Source organism: Lathyrus oleraceus, chromosome 2 (genome assembly GCF_024323335.1).
Source record: "Lathyrus oleraceus cultivar Zhongwan6 chromosome 2, CAAS_Psat_ZW6_1.0, whole genome shotgun sequence".
NCBI classification, from domain to species: domain Eukaryota; kingdom Viridiplantae; phylum Streptophyta; class Magnoliopsida; order Fabales; family Fabaceae; genus Lathyrus; species Lathyrus oleraceus.
The window spans coordinates 191,194,608-191,219,922 of record NC_066580.1 but is presented as its reverse complement, the minus strand read 5'-3'; the positions used below and the strand labels follow the sequence as shown (position 1 = coordinate 191,219,922).

Here is a 25,315-nt window from a genome sequence, read left to right as displayed (position 1 = left end):
TTATACCTTGCTGGAGAATCTTATGCTGGAGTTTATGTGCCTACTCTTGCTCATAAAGTAGTACAAGGTATTAATAAATGTGGTTATGTCATGAAAATGTTTAATTAAATTAATGTACTAGAAAAATAATAACTAATATGCATTATTATTTGTTTGATGTTGTTTAGGAATTGAAGCTGGTATCAAACCTAAACGGAATTTCAAGGTATATATTTTGCCATTCAGTGATTATACATTATTATTTTTTTTTTACTTTTGTTGCTTAATATAAACGGATTTGAATTTGTAGAGTTATTTGATTGTAAATCCTGTTGCTGATGAACAATTTGATGGCAATGCTCTTGTTCCTTTTGCACACGGAATGGGTCTGATCTCTGATCAAATACTCGAGGTATAAATAAAATATTTAAGAGTCTCATGATTTTGAACTGTACTGAATCAAACAACATTCGTATGATTGATGTTATGTTATGTGTTACAGAACATAACAAAAGCATGCAACGGGACTTTCTATGCAACAAACTCTAGTGACTGTAACCATTGGTTGTCGAACCTTAATGAAGTATGTAAATCGATTACATTATCATTATTACTGTCAATTCATATTTTCTGATTTGTACAAATTTGCTTTAGTGGTTTTTCTTCAATGAAGTTACAGCATGGCTACAGTTCATTTAAAATTAGCCATCTTCTTCTTGTGTCGTCTATAAGAAAAATTGCACGGTTGACTTAATATATCCTTGTTATGGTTTTATGTACAATCTTTCTCAATTATTATTATTTGATTGTGCAATTGTGAAGTTGTTATGATCTGCTTGTGATTAGTATGTTCTTTTATTTACCAAAATTATTTTGAATTCATAACTAACTTGATCGTCGGAGTTTTTGCAGGTACTACACCTTTGGTGTGTCATGCTATGCTCATGAGTATGATGAAACAGAAAGGAAATGCAACATCTTAAAAGCATGGTAGGAAGTTTACCTTTGATTTGAGCTGCTGGCCATGCTTAACAGTCCGGTCTTCAACCGAGCTGAGTGAATGAGATTCATTTTGGTGGTTGGAGATGTTGGGTTCAGGGACAAATTTAGTGACAACTGTTATTGGATTTGGCATGAGTGCCACTTTCATTGTTTTTGTTTGTACAAGAATCATTTGTGGAAGACTTAGAGGTGGTGTTGAATCTAGGATGATGTATCAGATTGAATCAAGATATGATATAGAACAGGTAATTCCACTTTCCATCTCCTTTATTTTGTTGTTTTTGGACTCTTTGTTCTGTTTTTTTTAATTAATCTTTTTTCAATACTATAATCTCAGTTTTATTTGGTTATGAGGACTTCTAGATTATGAATCTGATCCAATACTTGAAGTGTATGTTGAATAAGGAAATCTGCAATTGTTTGTTGTTTTTTAATTTCCGAGTCTGATGCAAATGCTGCATTCTATTTACATAGAATATTAAGAGATTGTGGTTTTAAGCTGCAAATAAGCTGTTTTCTGGTTTATGTAATTTTGTAACTTAGCAGGTTTTGGTGATTTAGTTTTTGATTTTTCATTGTTTTCTGATAGCCATAACATCATGTTAATGACCCTGATCCTGAACCAGTTCTGCTTGAAGCAATCCCCACTTTGAAGTTCAATCAAGAGGCTTTCAGTTCCATTGAAGATACACAGTTAAGTCCTTTTTATTAATTCTAACTCATACAGAACAAGTTCCTCATATTTTCGTTAACATCAGATACGGGGTAAGACTTGGTTGTTGTTGTATCAGATACATGATAGATTAAGGGCCTAGTTGAATCGATTTATAGGAGCTTATCTATTGATATAAACACTCTTCAAAATTATTTTATATGATAAGCGACGATGTTATAAGTGCTTAAATAAGTTGTTTATCTAGACAGGTCTGTGATAGATTAATAAGTTAATGAAAAAAGGAACCAGTGAATAGATAAATAACCGAGTTTGCTTCTACAGGTGTGTAATATGTTTAGCGGACTACAAAGAAAGAGAAATATTGCGAATCATGCCGAAATGCGGCCACACTTTTCATCTTTGTTGAGATGCGGTTAGAACTGTTTCGTCTCATTAACAACACCCAAGAAGCCATCGATGCTAAAAGAACGAGGAAAATCGCAATCTTGATGTCATTTAGATAGTAACTAACAACTTTTTATTCATTTCAAGTTGATTCTGTTAGGTACGTTGTTTTATTTACCCAATGTTATTTTGAATCTATGCTTGTGTCATGATGAGTAGGATGAAACTCCTTCTTCAGGTAATGTATCTGTGTTTTTGCCCTTACTGTGTGATCTAACAATCAAATTATTTGTCCCCCTCATTTCTTACATACGATAATCAGGTTGCAGTTTAGGTCCTATACAATGCATTCATACAAAGTAACTTGAAATAGAAAGATATTTAGTATGTTGTTCTTTTTCCTTTTTCACAGACTTCCCATAAAGGTTAGTGTCACTCTTTTATGCTTATAATTCCATCATGTCTTGCTAATTTCTTTACTCTAAAATGTTACTCTTAGTGTCTGTTCATGTCACAAGTCTTACTATATTGTCAGAGTCTTTGCAGGCAGGTACCACAACCTTGCTATGCACGTGTCATGAATAGATTAGAATCAGTCTTGAGGTCCTTATGAGGTAATGTTCTTCTGTTTGCCTCTTTTCATTTTGTTTTTACTATATATATACACAAGGTGATTGTTTTGTTTATAATACTGCACAAATATTGTGGCGAAATGCTACTTTCCGAATACAGTGAGTGGTTAAGTTCTGCAGTTTATTTTGAGCTATTTCTAACACTTTCTTTTATTATACATACTGGTGTCAGTGGTATTGTTTTCATTTTGAAATGTAATTCTGGAGTCCCAACACCAAACCGTATTATATTTTTCTTGACAGAGAGTGGTTAGTCCTACCAAGGTTTCATGATTTGCTCACTTTACTGTGACATGTCATCACTGTACTAAAGCTGCTTTGGGGATAAGGATGCTTGACCAAGTGCGTGTTAACTCATTGCTATCTTTATTTGTTATAGATTGATGAACTATTTGATGGTTTTGTTTTATTTCCCAACATTATTTTGAATCCATTATTAACATGATCGTCGGAGACATTGTAGGTACCACACCCTTGCTATGAATATTTCATAAATAGATCAAAAACAATCTTGAGGTCATCAGAGATGATGTTCTTCTGTTTGCCTCTTTTGATTTGGTTTGATTTGTTTGTGCTCAACATATTATTCAGGTTCATTCGTTTATTTCATTTTTTGAATTAATATGTACAATTTTTCTAAAAATGTGAAGCCTTTTTTTGATTTGAACATTTTTTCACTTGTCTTAAGGACTTTTTGTTGGCTTTCTTGTAGTGAGCTATTTACTTTTCAATGCTTACATTGATAATGTTTTGTTGATTTTATAGGAGGATAACTTGGAAGAGTTTGGTGAATATTAAAATAATAGAGTTAATCCCTATTATGTCGTTGCACTTACTGTTAGATTGTTTGTTCCGCATGTATCTTTCATGTGTCTGTTTATGTTCTATAGAATGCATACATGCTAATGTTGATGTTTTGATATTGTTTCTATTTCAATTATTCCTTCATGAATGATCGTTTGATTATTTATGAGTTTGGCTTTAGATTATTTCTTCCATTGTTTGATTTTGAATAGGGTTTGTATTTTAATTGTTGGAAGCTGTTGTATTAATCAATGAATGATGTGAATCTAAATTCTAATATAACAATCTGATTTAGTTCAATCTCCTAAGCTTTGTTTATTTTATTAACAGAAAACAATTAACTACACTTGTTTGCATTTTCCAGGAGTAGCTAGAAATAGAATGCAAATATCTAATGGTGTCCGACACCGACCCATATCTACACCTCTTATCATCGAGTTTTGAATTTGGATTTTGAAATTCAGTTTTGTGAAGCTGGAATCGGATACGGAGACTCTTCTTGTGGAGCTTCAATTCCATCATCATCCAAGTTGTTGATCAAAGGTGGTACTGTGGTTAATGCTCACCATCAACAAATCGCCGATGTTTATATTGAAGACGGTGTCATCGTTGCTGTTAATCCAACTATCACTGTATTATTTCTCAAATGAATCATTCTTAACTTGCAATTATTTACTCCAAGACACTTATCATGTTAAAATGAACACAATTCTTAAGAAATGAAAATAGAAAGTGTTTTCACAGGTTTTGTATTCAACTTTATGCTTTCTGTCCTAGGATTTTTTACTTTTGTAATTTCGGTATTGCCAGGTTGGAGATGAGGTGCGTGTCATAGATGCTAATGGCAAGTTTGTTATGCCAGGTTAGACCTTTGATTTTTAATCTTACAACACTTCCAATGATGATTCTTTCTGGGTTTATAACTATGTAGTACTTACACCTATGCGGTTGCGACAATTTTTTAAAACCTGGCTTATATTTGACACTTTAGGTTGAAGGTGTGTCTCGGTGACTAACATTTATATGACACTGACACTGACACGTGTGGATACATACGATCAATGATCACTTCCATTTCAACGTATTATTGTTGATGCCTACGTGTCAGGGTTGATATCATGTTTGGTGTTGTGTTTTGAATTGGTATTTCATAGGCTCTTATTAGTTCTTTGAGGTTTTACCATCGGAGTGCTCCACTTCATATCTAGGGTGAAAATGTATTCTTATAAAAGCAATCCATTCTTAGCAATAATTAAGAATAGTGAAGAGTGTGTGTGAAATTCAAAGGAGCGCTATGTCCCTCTTATGCAGACCAATGTGGGACCAATTGAAGTTCTTTAAGAACTACATCATTGGTGTGAAAAGTGAGTGATTTACTTAATTAAAAGTGTTGTGGCATAGTTGAGTCCACTTAGTCAACCTAAGATGGGTTCTATTGTTGTTGATACTCTAACACCTATGCAATAGTTAAATGCTTCTTAAACGAATCACCGTAGCGATGTTACTTGTATGCATGAATTTAGTTTCTTACATTCCATCTTGATGTCAATTTGACATCATCATCATCATCAGATTTTGACATACCATATGATTGCATCTTTTTGTTTACTAACAGGAGGCATTGATCCTCATACTCATCTAGAGTTTGAGTTTATGAACACTGTAACGAAGGATGACTTCTTCAGTGGCCAGGCCGCGCAGTATTGGCTGGTGGGACGACAATGCACATTGACTTTGCCATACCATTGATGGGAGTTTAATGGCCGGTTTCAAAGCCTATGAAAAGAAGGCGAAGAAGTCTTGCATAGGTACCACACCTTTGCCGTGTCATGCTATGTTCATGAGTATGATTAAACAGAAGGAAATGGTAGGAAGTTTGGTTTGCTGTGATCGGTTCCATGAGATTTAGAAAGTGATGCAGGGACGCCTTGGATCATGCTCAACAAGCTGCTAGAGTGTTCAAGAACAGAAGCAGCCTGCGGTCTACCCTATTGGAAGCACCATCCGTTCTTGAACCCAACTACGAGTGGATGAGTGTCATTGGCTCGAGGGCCTGCTGGAACAATGGAAATGGGCAAAGGGTGAAAATGTTGGGTGACAACTGGTTCCTGGGTCAGGCTGAGTTTGAAGTGTGGAGTCCTGCCTCAACCCTAGTGATTCGGTTGATCGAAGATGACGCAAACAATGGAAATTGTGAGTTATTCTTCATCTATTTTAATGTTGATTAAGAAACAAAAGATAGAGTTCTTAGATGATGAGATTCCTCACATGATCACACTATCGTCACCCCATCATACTCCCTCACCACTGCAGAAAACACGCTTACCATTAAAGAATGAAATTATTGAGCTTGGTGAGATGCGGTTAGAACTATTTCGTCTCATTAACAACACCCAAGAAGCCATCGATGCTGAACGAACGAGGAAAATCGCAATCTTGATGTCATTTAGATAGTAACTAACAACTTTTTATTCATTTCAAATTGATTTTGTTAGGTATTTGTTTTGTTTACCCAATGTTATTTTGAATCTATGTTTGTGTCATGATGAGTAGGATGAAATTCCTTCTTCAGGTTTGCCTCTTTTGATTTGGTTTGATTTGTTTGTGCTCGTTTATAGAAAACTATAGAAAACTACTCTTCATCTAACGATCTAGATCAGCTACAGCAGGATCTATATCTACAACATGATGATGGTTGTGCATGGATAAAAAAGAAGGGTCATGAAATGGTTAATTCCAGGAAGATCTAGGGTTCTGGTAATTTCTTTTGTTCTTCTTCTTTCAGCTTATGTTACTTCTTCTCAGCAACACACCGACCAAAAAACAACACCAGCTTCAACTTCAAGTAATGAAACCAAAGGAGTTGATGCTAATCACCATGCTAAAGTATTTTATAAACACACTTGGCCGGTAAGAGTGTTCAATATTCACAAATACTTCATAAAAATTTCACATGTGTATGAGATTATTTTTAGGGTTATATATATATATATATATATATATATATATATATATATATATATATAATATATATATATATATATATAGCATGTGGATATATACTAAATTGATAATATTTGTGGTGCATGCAGGTGATGAAATTTGGGTAGAGAATAATAGTTGGTACCATAATTGGATTTCTAGGATCATCATTTGGAACTGTGGGAGGTGTTGGTGGAGGTGGCATATTTGTTCCCATGCTTACTCTTATTATTGGATTCGATGCAAAATCAGCAACAACAATATCAAAATGTAAGTATAGGTTGCTTCTTTTGCCTCATGATGAATGCTTATATTTTTATATATTATAAAATAAATAAAAAGTTGTGAAAAAAAAAGTAAAGAATTGGCAATAAAAGATAATTTTATCTAATGATCTTTTTCTAATGATCTTTTTCTCAATCTTTGATGTGTTCTGTTCTGATGGACTCACCACATTCATCACCATGTTCTCGGATTTCATTTACGTCAACCCGACCGGCACCAAAACCTAATAAGAAACGAAAGATACAGTTTTTAGATGATGAGATTCCTCACATGATCACACTATCGTCCCCTCATCATACTTCCTCACCACTGCAGAAAACACGCTTACGGTTAATGGATGAAATTATTTAGGTTGGTGAGATGCGATTAGAACTAAAGAAAGAGGAAAATCGCAATCTTGATGTCATTTAGATAGTAACTAACAATTTTTTTTCATTTCAATTGATTCTGTTAGGTATGTTGTTTTATTTCCCCAATGTTATTTTGAATCCATCCATCTGTTACTATGCTTGTGTCATGATGAGTAGGATCAAACTCCTTCTTTAGGTAAAGTAACTAGAAATAGAATGACATTTAGTATGTATGGTTGAGTATGAATTCCTAACTGTATCTTGTTCTTTTTCCTTTTTCACAGACTTGTTGGTCAATGTCAGTTTTACTTGATTGTCAGAGTCTTTGCAGGCAGTTACCACAACCTTGGTATGCTCACATCATGAATATATCAAAATCAGTCTTAAAGTCATTACAGGTAATAATCTTCTTGTGTTTTCTCTTTTCATTTGGTTTATGCAGTGGTGAGGGATTTTTTCTTCTATAAATTGTGTTAATTACACTGTCCCTTTCTTACATTCAAGATGAGAAACTTTTACTTGATCTTGCTTCATATTTTCCTAACATTTGTGTTGACACATTCAGCGCCTAAAGGATCTCTTATAACCAATGTTCCAGGCTTCAATGGATCTCTACCTTCAAAGCACTATGGAGGGTATGTAACAATAGATGAAAGTCATGGTAAGAACTTGTATTACTATTTTGTTCAATCAGAAGGCGATTCATCAAAGGACCCTATTGTTCTATGGCTGAATGGTGGACCAGGATGTTCTAGTTTTGATGGTTTTGTATATGAACATGGTAATAACTATTTTTCACTATCATTTTCATTTTGTAATTGTTTCTCAAATCAAATAAATGTAGAGTGAAAATTCATTTTAATATCCAAAACAATTTTTTTGTAATATCTAATCTAATATATTATATAAACAATGTGTTCCATTGGTGATGTGTTTCAGGTCCTTTTAATTTTGACAAACCTGTCAATGGATCCTTGCCTAAGTTGCATCTCAATCCATACAGTTGGTCCAAGTTTGGTCATTTTTAATAATAATAATCAGAAATTCAATCTATTAAATTAGTATTTGTAGTATTTAAAATATATGATTTTAGTCTAAATATTAGACAAAACATTTTGAATCATTTTTAATGTGTTTTCTTGCAGGTTTCCAACATTATATATTTGGACTCACCCGTTGGAGTAGGATTTTCGTATTCGAAAAATACATCTCAGTACGAAACTGGAGATGAAAAGACTGCGACTGATTCACATACTTTTCTCCTCAAAGTAAGAAAAAAATTTCTAAAAGATTTGCATCAACAATTCCTTAATTCCTTAATCATTGCTCTTGCCATATTGTTAACATATCTACTTTATTTTTGAACAAACAAGTGGTTTGAATTATATCCTGAGTTTCTTGCAAACCCCTTATACCTTGCTGGAGAATCTTATGCTGGAGTTTATGTGCCTACTCTTGCTCATAAAGTAGTACAAGGTATTAATAAATGTGGTTATGTCATGAAAATGTTTAATTAAATTAATGTACTAGAAAAATAATAACTAATATGCATTATTATTTGTTTGATGTTGTTTAGGAATTGAAGCTGGTATCAAACCTAAACGGAATTTCAAGGTATATATTTTGCCATTCAGTGATTATACATTATTATTTTTTTTTTTACTTTTGTTGCTTAAATATAAACGGATTTGAATTTGTAGAGTTATTTGATTGTAAATCCTGTTGCTGATGAACAATTTGATGGCAATGCTCTTGTTCCTTTTGCACACGGAATGGGTCTGATCTCTGATCAAATACTCGAGGTATAAATAAAATATTTAAGAGTCTCATGATTTTTGAACTGTACTGAATCAAACAACATTCGTATGATTGATGTTATGTTATGTGTTACAGAACATAACAAAAGCATGCAACGGGACTTTCTATGCAACAAACTCTAGTGACTGTAACCATTGGTTGTCGAACCTTAATGAAGTATGTAAATCGATTACATTATCATTATTACTGTCAATTCATATTTTCTGATTTGTACAAATTTGCTTTAGTGGTTTTTCTTCAATGAAGTTACAGCATGGCTACAGTTCATTTAAAATTAGCCATCTTCTTCTTGTGTCGTCTATAAGAAAAATTGCACGGTTGACTTAATATATCCTTGTTATGGTTTTATGTACAATCTTTCTCAATTATTATTATTTGATTGTGCAATTGTGAAGTTGTTATGATCTGCTTGTGATTAGTATGTTCTTTTATTTACCAAAATTATTTTGAATTCATAACTAACTTGATCGTCGGAGTTTTTGCAGGTACTACACCTTTGGTGTGTCATGCTATGCTCATGAGTATGATGAAACAGAAAGGAAATGCAACATCTTAAAAGCATGGTAGGAAGTTTACCTTTGATTTGAGCTGCTGGCCATGCTTAACAGTCCGGTCTTCAACCGAGCTGAGTGAATGAGATTCATTTTGGTGGTTGGAGATGTTGGGTTCAGGGACAAATTTAGTGACAACTGTTATTGGATTTGGCATGAGTGCCACTTTCATTGTTTTTGTTTGTACAAGAATCATTTGTGGAAGACTTAGAGGTGGTGTTGAATCTAGGATGATGTATCAGATTGAATCAAGATATGATATAGAACAGGTAATTCCACTTTCCATCTCCTTTATTTTGTTGTTTTTGGACTCTTTGTTCTGTTTTTTTTAATTAATCTTTTTCAATACTATAATCTCAGTTTTATTTGGTTATGAGGACTTCTAGATTATGAATCTGATCCAATACTTGAAGTGTATGTTGAATAAGGAAATCTGCAATTGTTTGTTGTTTTTTTAATTTCCGAGTCTGATGCAAATGCTGCATTCTATTTACATAGAATATTAAGAGATTGTGGTTTTAAGCTGCAAATAAGCTGTTTTCTGGTTTATGTAATTTTGTAACTTAGCAGGTTTTGGTGATTTAGTTTTTGATTTTTCATTGTTTTCTGATAGCCATAACATCATGTTAATGACCCTGATCCTGAACCAGTTCTGCTTGAAGCAATCCCCACTTTGAAGTTCAATCAAGAGGCTTTCAGTTCCATTGAAGATACACAGTTAAGTCCTTTTTATTAATTCTAACTCATACAGAACAAGTTCCTCATATTTTCGTTAACATCAGATACGGGGTAAGACTTGGTTGTTGTTGTATCAGATACATGATAGATTAAGGGCCTAGTTGAATCGATTTATAGGAGCTTATCTATTGATATAAACACTCTTCAAAATTATTTTATATGATAAGCGACGATGTTATAAGTGCTTAAATAAGTTGTTTATCTAGACAGGTCTGTGATAGATTAATAAGTTAATGAAAAAAGGAACCAGTGAATAGATAAATAACCGAGTTTGCTTCTACAGGTGTGTAATATGTTTAGCGGACTACAAAGAAAGAGAAATATTGCGAATCATGCCGAAATGCGGCCACACTTTTCATCTTTGTTGAGATGCGGTTAGAACTGTTTCGTCTCATTAACAACACCCAAGAAGCCATCGATGCTAAAAGAACGAGGAAAATCGCAATCTTGATGTCATTTAGATAGTAACTAACAACTTTTTATTCATTTCAAGTTGATTCTGTTAGGTACGTTGTTTTATTTACCCAATGTTATTTTGAATCTATGCTTGTGTCATGATGAGTAGGATGAAACTCCTTCTTCAGGTAATGTATCTGTGTTTTTGCCCTTACTGTGTGATCTAACAATCAAATTATTTGTCCCCCTCATTTCTTACATACGATAATCAGGTTGCAGTTTAGGTCCTATACAATGCATTCATACAAAGTAACTTGAAATAGAAAGATATTTAGTATGTTGTTCTTTTTCCTTTTTCACAGACTTCCCATAAAGGTTAGTGTCACTCTTTTATGCTTATAATTCCATCATGTCTTGCTAATTTCTTTACTCTAAAATGTTACTCTTAGTGTCTGTTCATGTCACAAGTCTTACTATATTGTCAGAGTCTTTGCAGGCAGGTACCACAACCTTGCTATGCACGTGTCATGAATAGATTAGAATCAGTCTTGAGGTCCTTATGAGGTAATGTTCTTCTGTTTGCCTCTTTTCATTTTGTTTTTACTATATATATACACAAGGTGATTGTTTTGTTATAAATACTGCACAAATATTGTGGCGAAATGCTACTTTCCGAATACAGTGAGTGGTTAAGTTCTGCAGTTTATTTTGAGCTATTTCTAACACTTTCTTTTATTATACATACTGGTGTCAGTGGTATTGTTTTCATTTTGAAATGTAATTCTGGAGTCCCAACACCAAACCGTATTATATTTTTCTTGACAGAGAGTGGTTAGTCCTACCAAGGTTTCATGATTTGCTCACTTTACTGTGACATGTCATCACTGTACTAAAGCTGCTTTGGGGATAAGGATGCTTGACCAAGTGCGTGTTAACTCATTGCTATCTTTATTTGTTATAGATTGATGAACTATTTGATGGTTTTGTTTTATTTCCCAACATTATTTTGAATCCATTATTAACATGATCGTCGGAGACATTGTAGGTACCACACCCTTGCTATGAATATTTCATAAATAGATCAAAAACAATCTTGAGGTCATCAGAGATGATGTTCTTCTGTTTGCCTCTTTTGATTTGGTTTGATTTGTTTGTGCTCAACATATTATTCAGGTTCATTCGTTTATTTCATTTTTTGAATTAATATGTACAATTTTTCTAAAAATGTGAAGCCTTTTTTTGATTTGAACATTTTTTCACTTGTCTTAAGGACTTTTTGTTGGCTTTCTTGTAGTGAGCTATTTACTTTTCAATGCTTACATTGATAATGTTTTGTTGATTTTATAGGAGGATAACTTGGAAGAGTTTGGTGAATATTAAAATAATAGAGTTAATCCCTATTATGTCGTTGCACTTACTGTTAGATTGTTTGTTCCGCATGTATCTTTCATGTGTCTGTTTATGTTCTATAGAATGCATACATGCTAATGTTGATGTTTTGATATTGTTTCTATTTCAATTATTCCTTCATGAATGATCGTTTGATTATTTATGAGTTTGGCTTTAGATTATTTCTTCCATTGTTTGATTTTGAATAGGGTTTGTATTTTAATTGTTGGAAGCTGTTGTATTAATCAATGAATGATGTGAATCTAAATTCTAATATAACAATCTGATTTAGTTCAATCTCCTAAGCTTTGTTTATTTTATTAACAGAAAACAATTAACTACACTTGTTTGCATTTTCCAGGAGTAGCTAGAAATAGAATGCAAATATCTAATGGTGTCCGACACCGACCCATATCTACACCTCTTATCATCGAGTTTTGAATTTGGATTTTGAAATTCAGTTTTGTGAAGCTGGAATCGGATACGGAGACTCTTCTTGTGGAGCTTCAATTCCATCATCATCCAAGTTGTTGATCAAAGGTGGTACTGTGGTTAATGCTCACCATCAACAAATCGCCGATGTTTATATTGAAGACGGTGTCATCGTTGCTGTTAATCCAACTATCACTGTATTATTTCTCAAATGAATCATTCTTAACTTGCAATTATTTACTCCAAGACACTTATCATGTTAAAATGAACACAATTCTTAAGAAATGAAAATAGAAAGTGTTTTCACAGGTTTTGTATTCAACTTTATGCTTTCTGTCCTAGGATTTTTTACTTTTGTAATTTCGGTATTGCCAGGTTGGAGATGAGGTGCGTGTCATAGATGCTACTGGCAAGTTTGTTATGCCAGGTTAGACCTTTGATTTTTAATCTTACAACACTTCCAATGATGATTCTTTCTGGGTTTATAACTATGTAGTACTTACACCTATGCGGTTGCGACAATTTTTTAAAACCTGGCTTATATTTGACACTTTAGGTTGAAGGTGTGTCTCGGTGACTAACATTTATATGACACTGACACTGACACGTGTGGATACATACGATCAATGATCACTTCCATTTCAACGTATTATTGTTGATGCCTACGTGTCAGGGTTGATATCATGTTTGGTGTTTGTGTTTGAATTGGTATTTCATAGGCTCTTATTAGTTCTTTGAGGTTTTACCATCGGAGTGCTCCACTTCATATCTAGGGTGAAAATGTATTCTTATAAAAGCAATCCATTCTTAGCAATAATTAAGAATAGTGAAGAGTGTGTGTGAAATTCAAAGGAGCGCTATGTCCCTCTTATGCAGACCAATGTGGGACCAATTGAAGTTCTTTAAGAACTACATCATTGGTGTGAAAAGTGAGTGATTTACTTAATTAAAAGTGTTGTGGCATAGTTGAGTCCACTTAGTCAACCTAAGATGGGTTCTATTGTTGTTGATACTCTAACACCTATGCAATAGTTAAATGCTTCTTAAACGAATCACCGTAGCGATGTCACTTGTATGCATGAATTTAGTTTCTTACATTCCATCTTGATGTCAATTTGACATCATCATCATCATCAGATTTTGACATACCATATGATTGCATCTTTTTGTTTACTAACAGGAGGCATTGATCCTCATACTCATCTAGAGTTTGAGTTTATGAACACTGTAACGAAGGATGACTTCTTCAGTGGCCAGGCCGCGCAGTATTGGCTGGTGGGACGACAATGCACATTGACTTTGCCATACCAATTGATGGGAGTTTAATGGCCGGTTTCAAAGCCTATGAAAAGAAGGCGAAGAAGTCTTGCATGGATTATGGTTTCCATATGGCTATTACCAAATGGGATGAAACAGTTGCAAGAGAAATGGAGCTCATGGTGGCAGCGGGGAGTCTTACAAGGAAGTCGAGGAGAGCGTCGCCGGGAGGAAGAAACACACACATAAGGAAGGCGAGGAGCGCTCAAACGTCTTTGAAAGTTGAGTTGGATGAGGTTAATAGTGGTGCCGCTCTTAGTAGGGCTTCGAGTTTGGGACTCTCGTTCTCTTTTACTGGTTTTTCTGTTCCTCTTGATGAAATCAGTAGCTCCAAACCATTCAGTGATGACGAAGATATACGTAAGTAAATTTTATGTGTGTAGTTTTTGTGCTATTTTATTTTATTTAGTAGTGTTTATGATGGTTGATATAGTAAAGAGTTTAATTAAGAGGTGATTTAATGGCAAGTGAGTGTAAAATTTCTGAGACCAAGTTAGATATGAAAGGCTTTTCAAGATGTTCACGAGTTTGATAGATTCCAATCACTTTCAAGAACAAAAGGTTATAAATAATATTGCTCAATAAATATCTTTTCTTGTATGTGCTAACCACAAAATATACCTTCATAGGTGGATTAAAGTTAACTACTATATTGGTATTGATTATGAGAAAGCAAAAGAAGACAAGTAAAACCTTTTGTTTTTATGAGAAAGCAATTGATAGTAGTATGTTAGTAGCATACATATATTATGTTGTGAACTTGTGATACATTTTGAGGTCTTCTTGCTGTCAAAATAAAATAAAATTGAAGTTTTCTTAATATAAATATGTTTAAATATATTTTAAAAAATATAAAATAAAGATTATTATTTTTTTTTTTCAAAATATATTAACAGTAATAATCACAATAAATTTTATTACAATCTGGAAGTTTTAGAGGGAAGGGAGTTGAATAATTTTATATAAGATTAATTTTATCCTAGTTGGTGATGTCTTGTCAATTGCAGAGTTACGTGGAGAAAGGTTATAATTTTACTTCCGTTTTGCATTTTAGATAATTTGGTTTATTATGAGGCAATAACCCTGTGGAAGGGCTCTGAGGAATTTATTTCACGTAGTAAGTACATCTTTGTTTTCTGATTGTAGGTATCAATTCTTTTAAGTTTTTCATGGCTTACAAAGGAGCTCTTATGATCGGTGATGAGCTTCTTCTACAAGGACTTAAAAAGTGCAAGTCTCTCGGTGCCTTAGCCATGGTCCATGCAGAAAACGGAGATGCTGTGGATGAAGGGCAAAAGAAGATGATAGAGCTTGGAATAACTGGACCCAAGGGACATGCTCTTTCAAGGCCTCCAGTGGTTAGTCTCATTTTTGCTCTTTTTAATAAATAGTTTACTGAATAATAGAATTGAAGAGAATAATGGAATACAGATACTGATCATGTCTGGTTTCATTTCATCGTCTAGTACTCTAGACTATTTTATTACGTCATAATGATATTTTCTCCTCATTTTTCAGCCACCCCTTTACATCTCTGACAATCACACTTAGTCGACTTACTTCACAGTGCACTGGATTTAGGTGCTTATGCTTGAGCCAAATTATCTGCTTTTAGCTACCCTTGTCAAAATTTGCATGCTGCTAAGTTGTAATCACTCTAGTTCTACATTCATTCTGATCAATTTTTTTTATCTCTGTTGATGAATCTCATTTAGCTGGTACATGATCAGAATCATTAGATTGATTACTTGTTTTGTTTTGTTGTATTCTGTGATTACTGTGAAGTTTAAAATCTAAATACCTGTTAGTATGGCTCATAATACATTTCTTTATTTGACTTGGAACCTTAACATGTGTAGTTAGAAGGAGAGGCAACTGCTCCTGCTATTCGCTTAGCAGATTTTGTAAACACTCCTTTGTATGTGGTTCATGTCATGAGCATTGATGCAATGGAAGAAATTGCGAAAGCCAGGACATCAGGTTCTTAACTTCAATCCTTGTAATGTATTCCAGATTATGTAGAGAAAGCATGCAATTACAACATATAGAGATACCATTAAGAGTCTATTTGTAGAAAAGCTATTACAGATACCATTAAGAGTCTATTTGTAGAAAAACTATTACGTTTGCACAACAATATTCTCGTTTTTTTTATAGAGAAAAATGTATAAACAAGACTTGTTGTACTTGAATTATAGCAGCCATAATTAGATTAACTTGACAACACTTTACAATCCACTCTTTTGCTATGCAATTATATCGAATCTACTTTGCCATACAGAAAATTGGGGCCACTCATATAGTCAATCACTTCCACTTAATTGAGAGTGAGCTCATTTGCTTAAACTTGTAAAAAAAAGTGATTCTATAATGCCGAGTTTATAATCTTTTGTCTGCTTTATTACAGAATCTAAGATAGATGTTGACCATTTACTGTGCACATGCTATTGACTTGTTACATTGTGTTTGCATATTATGGCAGATGTTTTAAACATTTTTTACTTTTGTATTAGTCTACGGAGAAATATCTCGTATACCGAGATCTGAGTTTGACAGCCTTGGATTGATGTGTTTCAAGTGTGACGTTTTAAGTTTTACTGAACTTAATTTTAGTAATCTTCCCTACTTGTTTACTGTTTCCATTTTGACCTTAAGTGCTTTTGTTCCCAAATGACTTAGGGTCTGTTTGGATAAAAAGCTTATTTGCAGCTTATAGCACAAGTGCTTATCAAAATAAGCGCTTATGAATAAGCTCGCATAAGCTATTTTTATAACAAAAGATGAAATAAATTTAAATTGTTTTTATATATGTTATAAGTTGTTTTCGTTAGCTATCTTGAAGAACTCTGTAAAAATTAGTTCAAAAAAATTTATGAAAAATGTCAAAAGTTGTTTTGATTAAGTCTCTCAAACGATAACAGAAAACAATGAAGGATAATACTAACATTATGAATTTTGTTAATTGCTCTGAAGCATCCACACCTCTTATCAACGGCATGTCTGGTGTCCGACACCGACCCATATCTACATTCAATTTATTCATTTTTTTCAAATTATTACTGGTGTCAACATGTCAGTGTCGTGTCCTGCGTCCGTATTCTATATGTTAATTGTATTATATAGAGATTTTAAGTGCCTTGTCCGGGTTATTATTATCCATATGTAGTAACCGTGTCTTTAATAGATATTGATGCGCATCAACTTGAAAAGTTGCAAATTGTTTTTAACTCATTTCAGATCCAGTAATCTCCGATGCCCTTGGTGGAATTCTTGTTGGTTTAGTTACTAGCCATGATGGCGGTGTTGAAAACGTAACGTTTATAGAGGAAGTGAACGGTTGGCTCGAAGAGGGAAGAGATGCGCGGGGTCTTTCTCTATTGTAGGAAACAGATTTTTTGCAGTTACTGAAATATGATGTTTTGTATGACTTCCAAAATCATATTTTCTAATATACATAATTTATGGAGATATATTATTATATTTCTATATTGGCGGAGCTGTAGAGGTAGTAACTGCACAAACTCTCGATACTTAAATGAGTTATTGATAATTTCATACTGGACCATATGAATTTGTTGAGGAACTTCACAGTTACTGAATATGATTCCATTCTGTATGACTTCCAAAATCATATTTTCTGATTTGTACAAATTTGCTTAGTGGTTTTTCTTCGATGAAGTTACAGCATGGCTACAGTTCATTTAAAATTAGCCATCTTCTTGTGTCGTCTATAAGAAAAATTGCACGGTTGACTTAATATATCCTTGTTATGGTTTTATGGACATTCTTTCTCAATTATTATTATTTGATTGTGCAATTGTGAAGTTGTTATGATCTGCTTGTGATTAATATGTTCTTTTATTTATCAAAATTATTTTGAATTCATAACTAACTTGATCGTCGTAGTTTTTGCAGGTACCACACCTTTGGTGTGTCATGCTATGCTCATGAGTATGATGAAACAGAATGGAAACGCAACATCTTAAAAGCATGGTAGGAAGTTTACCTTTGATTTGAGCTGCTGGCCATGCTTAACAGTCCGGTCTTCAACCGAGCTGAGTGAATGAGATTCATTGACATGGGGTGGGGGGCCTTCTGAAACATTGGAAATGGGCAGAGGCTGAAAACTTTGGGTGTCAGGCTGTGTTTGAAGTGGGGAGTCATGCCTCAAATATAAATTCTGGTGTCCCTAGTGAAAGTTGAAGCAAAACATTGAAAATTTGAGTTGTTCTTCATAATGCCTATTAAGCTCACGAGATCTTGCGAAAGAAATGGGAGAAGGTGTGTAGAGAAAATAAAAGGCGGGGAGGGGACTGGGTATATAAAATTTGAGAGCTTTCAACTTAGCTTTGGTTTGGTACTGGCTCTTGAGGTTGCATGTAGAAAAACAAACTCAGTTTTTGAAAACCAGAATTTCATGCATATGGACCCAACATATTATTCAAACAAGTTTATTTGACAGTAATATATAAGACAATTATTGCCCTTTTGTAATTTGTACAAGTAAAGTGTAAACTTTGAATTTTGTTTGAAATCGTGATTTCCGTTTTTGATTTGGTTCTCACAATATAGGAAAGTTACTTTAACTTGTTTGTATTTTCTAAAGGTAACTAGAAATAGGATTTTGGTTTAGTAGGACTTTTTAATTGTATCTTGTTCTTTTTCCTCTTTTAAAAGACTTCCCATAAAGGTCAATGCCACTCTTTTATGCTTAACATCATGCGTTTTTATAACTCCGTCTTTTTGTTTACTCTAAAATGTTACTCTTTTTATTTTTCAAAATTATTTTAAAGTGATAACTAACTTGTTCGTCCGAGTCTTTGTAGGAAGGTATGTACGCTCTTGTCATGAATAGATCAAAATGAGTCTTGTGGTCATTTAAGGTAATGTTCTTCTATGGCCTCTTTTCATTTGGTTTTTAGAATGTATGCTAAGTGATTGTTTTGTTACAAATAGTAAATACTGCACAAATCTATAATAAATATTGGACTGTTTCTGACACTTTTTTTTTTATATTATTCGGGCAAGGGTTGTATTGTGTTTTGATTTCACTGTTTTTCTTGTCATATTTGATAGGGAGAGCCAGCAGTTGAGGTTACAAATGAAGGTGTTGATGCTGCAGGGCATACAATTGGTACAACTTTGGAGGTCATTTCCAACTTAGGAAGGTTCTCAACCCCAAGAGTGTGATCAAACCAACATCACTAACTAAAGATTATTTTGAATCCATAACTAACTTGATCGTCCGATACTTTGTAGGTACCACACCTTTGCTATGATCATGTCAGTCTTGAGGCCCTTAGAGGTAATATTCTTATGTTTGCCTCTTTTAATTTGGTTTGATTTGTTTGTGCTCAACAAATTATTCAGGTTCATTCGTTGATTTCGTTTATTAATATGTACAAGTTTTATAAAAACGTGAAGCCTTTTCTTGACTTGAACATTTTTTCAGATATTATTCAGGTTTTTTTTAACTATGCAATGATTAAATGAACTTGTTCTTTGTCTAAATTCAATATTTCTTCCATATTAAATCTGGCTGCCTTACTTCACTTGTTCAGTTTATTTTTTCTAAATTTATAGTAATTTGTGACCTTTTCCATGAGATATAGAAAGTGATGCAGGGAACCTTTGATTTGGAAGCATAATTCGGTTTGCACCCCAGCTATTTTTCATATAGAGTTTCATGCATTACATTAGATTAAATCACATGAATTTGTTAATTAATCTGTAGAACCTACACCTCCTATCAAAGGTGTGTCCAATGTCAGACACGTGGTTTTTGTTTCTGACACTGACTTACCACATTCAAATTATTTTTTTTTTTTAATTAATACTGGTGTTGACGTGTCATTCTCGTGTCCCATGCTCGTATTGTATAAAAAAGTTTGAAATCCATAATATGAAACTTCCAGTGCCTTGTTCTGGTCATTGTTATCCATATGTGGTAAACGTGTCTTTAATAGATATTGATGTACATCAACTTAAAAATTTGCATATTGTTTATAATTCATTTCAGATCCTAGTAATTTTCAACTATGACAACCAAAATCTTTTTATTGGGACTTTAGGTGAAAAGTCATTCTGCATATTATTGTTGTTAATTTATTGTTTATAATATGTTCTGATTTGTACAAATTTGCTGAAGTGGTTTTCCTTTAAATGTGGTTGCAGGGATTTGTCATCGTCTCAGTTTTATTCGATACAACATCTTGCTCTCATACACCTTAACAAAATGGGGTAGCCGGACGTAAAAATATGCATCTTGTAGAAACCGCTTGGACCCTACTTCTCTATGGTAATGTTCCATTCTGGTTCTGGGGGATATTATGCTAATATATTACCTTATAAACCTCATGCCCTCGCCTGTCCTTAACAACAATATCCCTCACTTAATTTTGTTGTTTTCTTATTCCCCCATCACCCAATTCCTCCAGGTATCTTCGAGTCTACAATATTTGTTAAAGTAAATGCCGTGACGATGACGGTACCAGTGATCACCCATGGTTCTCTTTCTCTCTCTTCCAGGTTACTCCTACCCTATCTCATATCGAAACATTGGGGACAATGTTCAGTTTAAGTGTGGGAGGAGATTTTTATCGTTTTTTATTGCTTTTCTTTATTTTTAGTATGTTTTGTGCGTTTTTAGTTGTTTGCTTTTCCTTTTAATAAAATAACATGTGTTTGACGAGTCATCTGTGTAGTGTATCCATATTTCTTCCATTTCTTTAACCTTACCAAAAAAAATTTGTGAGCAAAGAAAACAGTGCATTTTGAATATTCAGGCTATAAGACAGGTTTATGACGGGATGTAAAAGACTTGGGAAAAGTTTTTCTAAAAATCGGTATTGTCTTAACACCGCAGGCTTCATGATTATAAGAGTCGATCCCGATATCCCATATGTTGTGGTCCCAATTTTTGTTCCAAATAAGTCCTTAAGTAGTTTATCCTTGCAGTCAGCTCCGGCTTAAGCATGCTCTACGTAGGGGACCGATGAAAATAAGTGAATGATCACAAAAAAAATTCCTGCTTTGTTCTCAAATCATATGAAAAATCGGGTTAGGTGACTCTCACACGGTCATTTAACCCAGTAAACTAAAGACATATGTGAAACATGCAGAAGAAAATATATATATATATATATATATATATATATATATATATATATATATATATATATATATATATATATATATATATATATATATATATATATATATATATATAAGAATATGCCTATTGTTAGTTGGTTCAGAGGTATCTGGTGCTGAACTTGGTAGGGTGGATTACGATCCAATCCCCCACAACTGCAAATTGGGTTAAATAAAGGGGTTACACCAACTTATGTACCAGAGCCCCATGCTTAAGATCATAGTCACTAAACCGGTCACTTTACTATGAGTATGTACGGATAACGGGCTTAATGTGATTGCACCTGAATGAAAAGGACTTGAAGAAAACGAAAAGAAGGCCTAAGTATGGTGGGGTAATGTGGATTGATTTGTAGGAACCGCTTGGACCCTACTTCTCTATGGTAATGTTCCATTCTGGTTCTGGGGGATATTATGCTAATATGGCATGTTACCTTATAAACCTCATGCCCTCGTTTATCCTTAACAACAATATCCCTCACTTAATTTTGTTGTTTCCTTATTCCCCCTTCACCCAATTCCTCCTCGTGTCTTCAAGTCTACAATATTTGTTAAAGTAAATGCTCGTGACGGTGACGGTACCGGTGATCACCCATGGTTCTCTTTCTCTCTTTCTTTCAGGTTATTCCTACCCTATCTCATATCGAAACAATGGGAACAATGTTCGATTTAAGTGTGGGAGGAGATTTTTATCGTTTTTTATTGCTCTTCTTTATTTTTAGTATGTTTTGTGCATTTTTAGTTGTTTGCTTTTTATTTCAATAAAATAACATGTGTTTGACGAGTCATCTGTGTAGTGTATCCGTATTCAGGCCATAAGACAGGTTTATGACAGGATGTAAAAGATTTGGAAAAACTTTTTCTAAAAATCGGTATTGTCTTAACACCGTAGGCTTCATGATTATAAGAGTCGATCCCGATATCCCATATGTTGTGATCCCAATTTTTGTTCCAAATAAGTCCTTAAGTAGTTTATCCTTGCAGTCAGCTCCGGCTTAAGCATGCTCTACGTAGGGGACCGATGAAAATAAGTGAATGATTACAAAAAAAATTCCTGCTTTGTTCTCAAGTCATATGAAAATTCAGGCTAGGTGACTCTCACACGGTCATTTAACCCAGTAAAATAAAGACATATGCGAAACATGCAGAAGAAAAATAAAAAAAAATATATATATAAGAATATGCCTATTGTTGGTTGGTTCAGAGGTATCTGGTGCTGAACTTGGTAGGGTGGATTACGATCCAATCCCCCACAACTGCAAATTGGGTTAAATAAAGGGGTTACACCAACTTATGTACCAGAGCCCCATGCTTAAAATCATAATCACTAACCGGTCACTTTACTATGAGTATGTACGGATAACGGGCTTAATGTGATTGCACCTGAATGAAAAGGACTTGAAGAAAACGAAAAGAAGCCTACGATCGCATTACCCCACCATAAGTCTTTTTGCCTTGAATTAACTCTAGTTGATACTGTTTTTCTTGCATAAACTATAAAGAATTTTGCTTGAGGACAAACAAAGATTTAAGTGTGGGAGAATTTGATCACACTGAATCACACCGTATTTTTGACTCGGATTTCACATGTTTATTAGGACTTTATTATCATTTTGTTTGTATTATGCTCTCTTTTATTTTGTTTTCAGATATTTAGCTCTTTCGGGACCCTTTTAGAAGAAACGAAGCAAAAAAACCAAAAATGAGGTTTTTTCGGCAAATATTATACACATGGCGTTGCACATGGCGGGCGCTATAGGAGAAGTTATGACTCATCAGCCCTCAACCAGGGGGTAATCCGTCACATCGGGGGGTTATCTCACTTTAGTGAGATTGAGTTGAGTCACTTTTTATTTTATCGCTTTTATTTATTTTACTTGTCTTGCTTTATTTTATTTAATTTCTGTCTCGCTTTACTTTATTTAATTTCTGTCCACGCTTTACTTTATTTAATTTCTGTCTACGCTTTACTTTATTTAATTTCTGTCCACGCTTTACTTTATTAATGTACAAGTTTTATAAAATCGTGAAGCCTTTTCTTGACTTGAACATTTTCTCAGATATTATTCAGGTCTTTTTTGAACTATGCAATGATTAAATGAACTTATTCTTTGTCTAAATTCAATATTTCTTCCATATTAAATTTGGCTGCCTTAGTTCACTTGTTCAGTTTATTTTTCCTGAATTTATAGTAATTGGTGACCGGTTCCATGAGAATTGAAAGTGATGCAGGGAGCCTTTGATTTGGAAGTATAATTCGGTCTGCATCCCAGCTATTTTTCATATAGAGTTTCATGCATTTCTTTAAATTATATCACATAAATTTGTTAATTGATTTGTAGTACCTACACCTCCGATCAAAGGTGTGTCCAATGTCAGGCATGTGTTGGTTCCTGACACTGACACATCCACATTCAATTGATTAATTTTTTCAAATTATTATTGGTGTTGACGTGTCACCGTCGTGTCCCATGTCCGTATTGTATAGGTTAATTTATTAATTAGTGCGTAAAGAAAAGTTTGAAATCTATAATATGAAATTTCCAGTGCCGTGTTCTGGTCATTGTTACCCATATGTGGTAACTGTGTCTTTAATATATATTGATGTACATCAACTTGAAAAATTGCATATTGTTTATAATTCATTTCAGATCCCAGTAATTTGCAACTATGACTACCAAAATCTTTTTATTATTACTTCAATGTGGTTACAATATGTAGGTAGAAAGTTATCCTGCATATTTTCTGATTTGTACTAATTTGGTGAAGTGGTCTTCCTTCAAATGTGGTTGCAGGGATTTGTCATTGTCTCAGCTTTACTCGATACAACATTGCTACAGTTCATTTAAAATTATCCATCTCCTTCTGCAATCTATAAGAAAAATTGCACCGATTGACTTAATATACCCTTGTTATGGTTTTATGGATAATCTTTCTCAATATTTGAATATGCAATTGTAAACTTGTCATGATCTGCGGGAGAATATCTAAGATACTATGTTCTTTTATTTACAATATTATTTTGAATTCATAACTTGACCGTCAGAGTTTTTGTAGGTACCACACCTTTGCCGTGTCATGCTATGTTCATGAGTATGATTAAACAGAAAGGAAATGGTAGGAAGTTTGGTTTGCTGTGATCGGTTCCATGAGATTTAGAAAGTGATGCAGGGACGCCTTGGATCATGCTCAACAAGCTGCTAGAGTGTTCAAGAACAGAAGCAGCCTGCGGTCTACCCTATTGGAAGCACCATCCGTTCTTGAACCCAACTACGAGTGGATGAGTGTCATTGGCTCGAGGGCCTGCTGGAACAATGGAAATGGGCAAAGGGTGAAAATGTTGGGTGACAACTGGTTCCTGGGTCAGGCTGAGTTTGAAGTGTGGAGTCCTGCCTCAACCCTAGTGATTCGGTTGATCGAAGATGACGCAAACAATGGAAATTGTGAGTTATTCTTCATCTATTTTAATGCTGATTAAGAAACAAAAGATAGAGTTCTTAGATGATGAGATTCCTCACATGATCACACTATCGTCACCCCATCATACTCCCTCACCACTGCAGAAAACACGCTTACCATTAAAGAATGAAATTATTGAGCTTGGTGAGATGCGGTTAGAACTATTTCGTCTCATTAACAACACCCAAGAAGCCATCGATGCTGAACGAACGAGGAAAATCGCAATCTTGATGTCATTTAGATAGTAACTAACAACTTTTTATTCATTTCAAATTGATTTTGTTAGGTATTTTGTTTTGTTTACCCAATGTTATTTTGAATCTATGTTTGTGTCATGATGAGTAGGATGAAATTCCTTCTTCAGGTTTGCCTCTTTTGATTTGGTTTGATTTGTTTGTGCTCGTTTATAGAAAACTATAGAAAACTACTCTTCATCTAACGATCTAGATCAGCTACAGCAGGATCTATATCTACAACATGATGATGGTTGTGCATGGATAAAAAAGAAGGGTCATGAAATGGTTAATTCCAGGAAGATCTAGGGTTCTGGTAATTTCTTTTGTTCTTCTTCTTTCAGCTTATGTTACTTCTTCTCAGCAACACACCGACCAAAAAACAACACCAGCTTCAACTTCAAGTAATGAAACCAAAGGAGTTGATGCTAATCACCATGCTAAAGTATTTTATAAACACACTTGGCCGGTAAGAGTGTTCAATATTCACAAATACTTCATAAAAATTTCACATGTGTATGAGATTATTTTTTAGGGTTATATATATATATATATATATATATATATATATATATATATATATATATATATATATATATATATAAGCATGTGGATATATACTAAATTGATAATATTTGTGGTGCATGCAGGTGATGAAATTTGGGTAGAGAATAATAGTTGGTACCATAATTGGATTTCTAGGATCATCATTTGGAACTGTGGGAGGTGTTGGTGG

The 25,315-nt window shown here is 33.9% G+C and overlaps 2 pseudogenes; both read left to right on the top strand.

The window, feature by feature from the left end:
- Positions 1-1,064: 1,064 nt before the first annotated feature.
- LOC127120966 (dihydropyrimidinase-like) lies at positions 1,065-5,327 on the top strand (annotated as a pseudogene).
- A 4,132-nt stretch (positions 5,328-9,459) lies between these two features.
- Positions 9,460-24,670, top strand: LOC127118819 (dihydropyrimidinase-like; annotated as a pseudogene).
- The last annotated feature ends 645 nt before the right edge of the window (positions 24,671-25,315 follow it).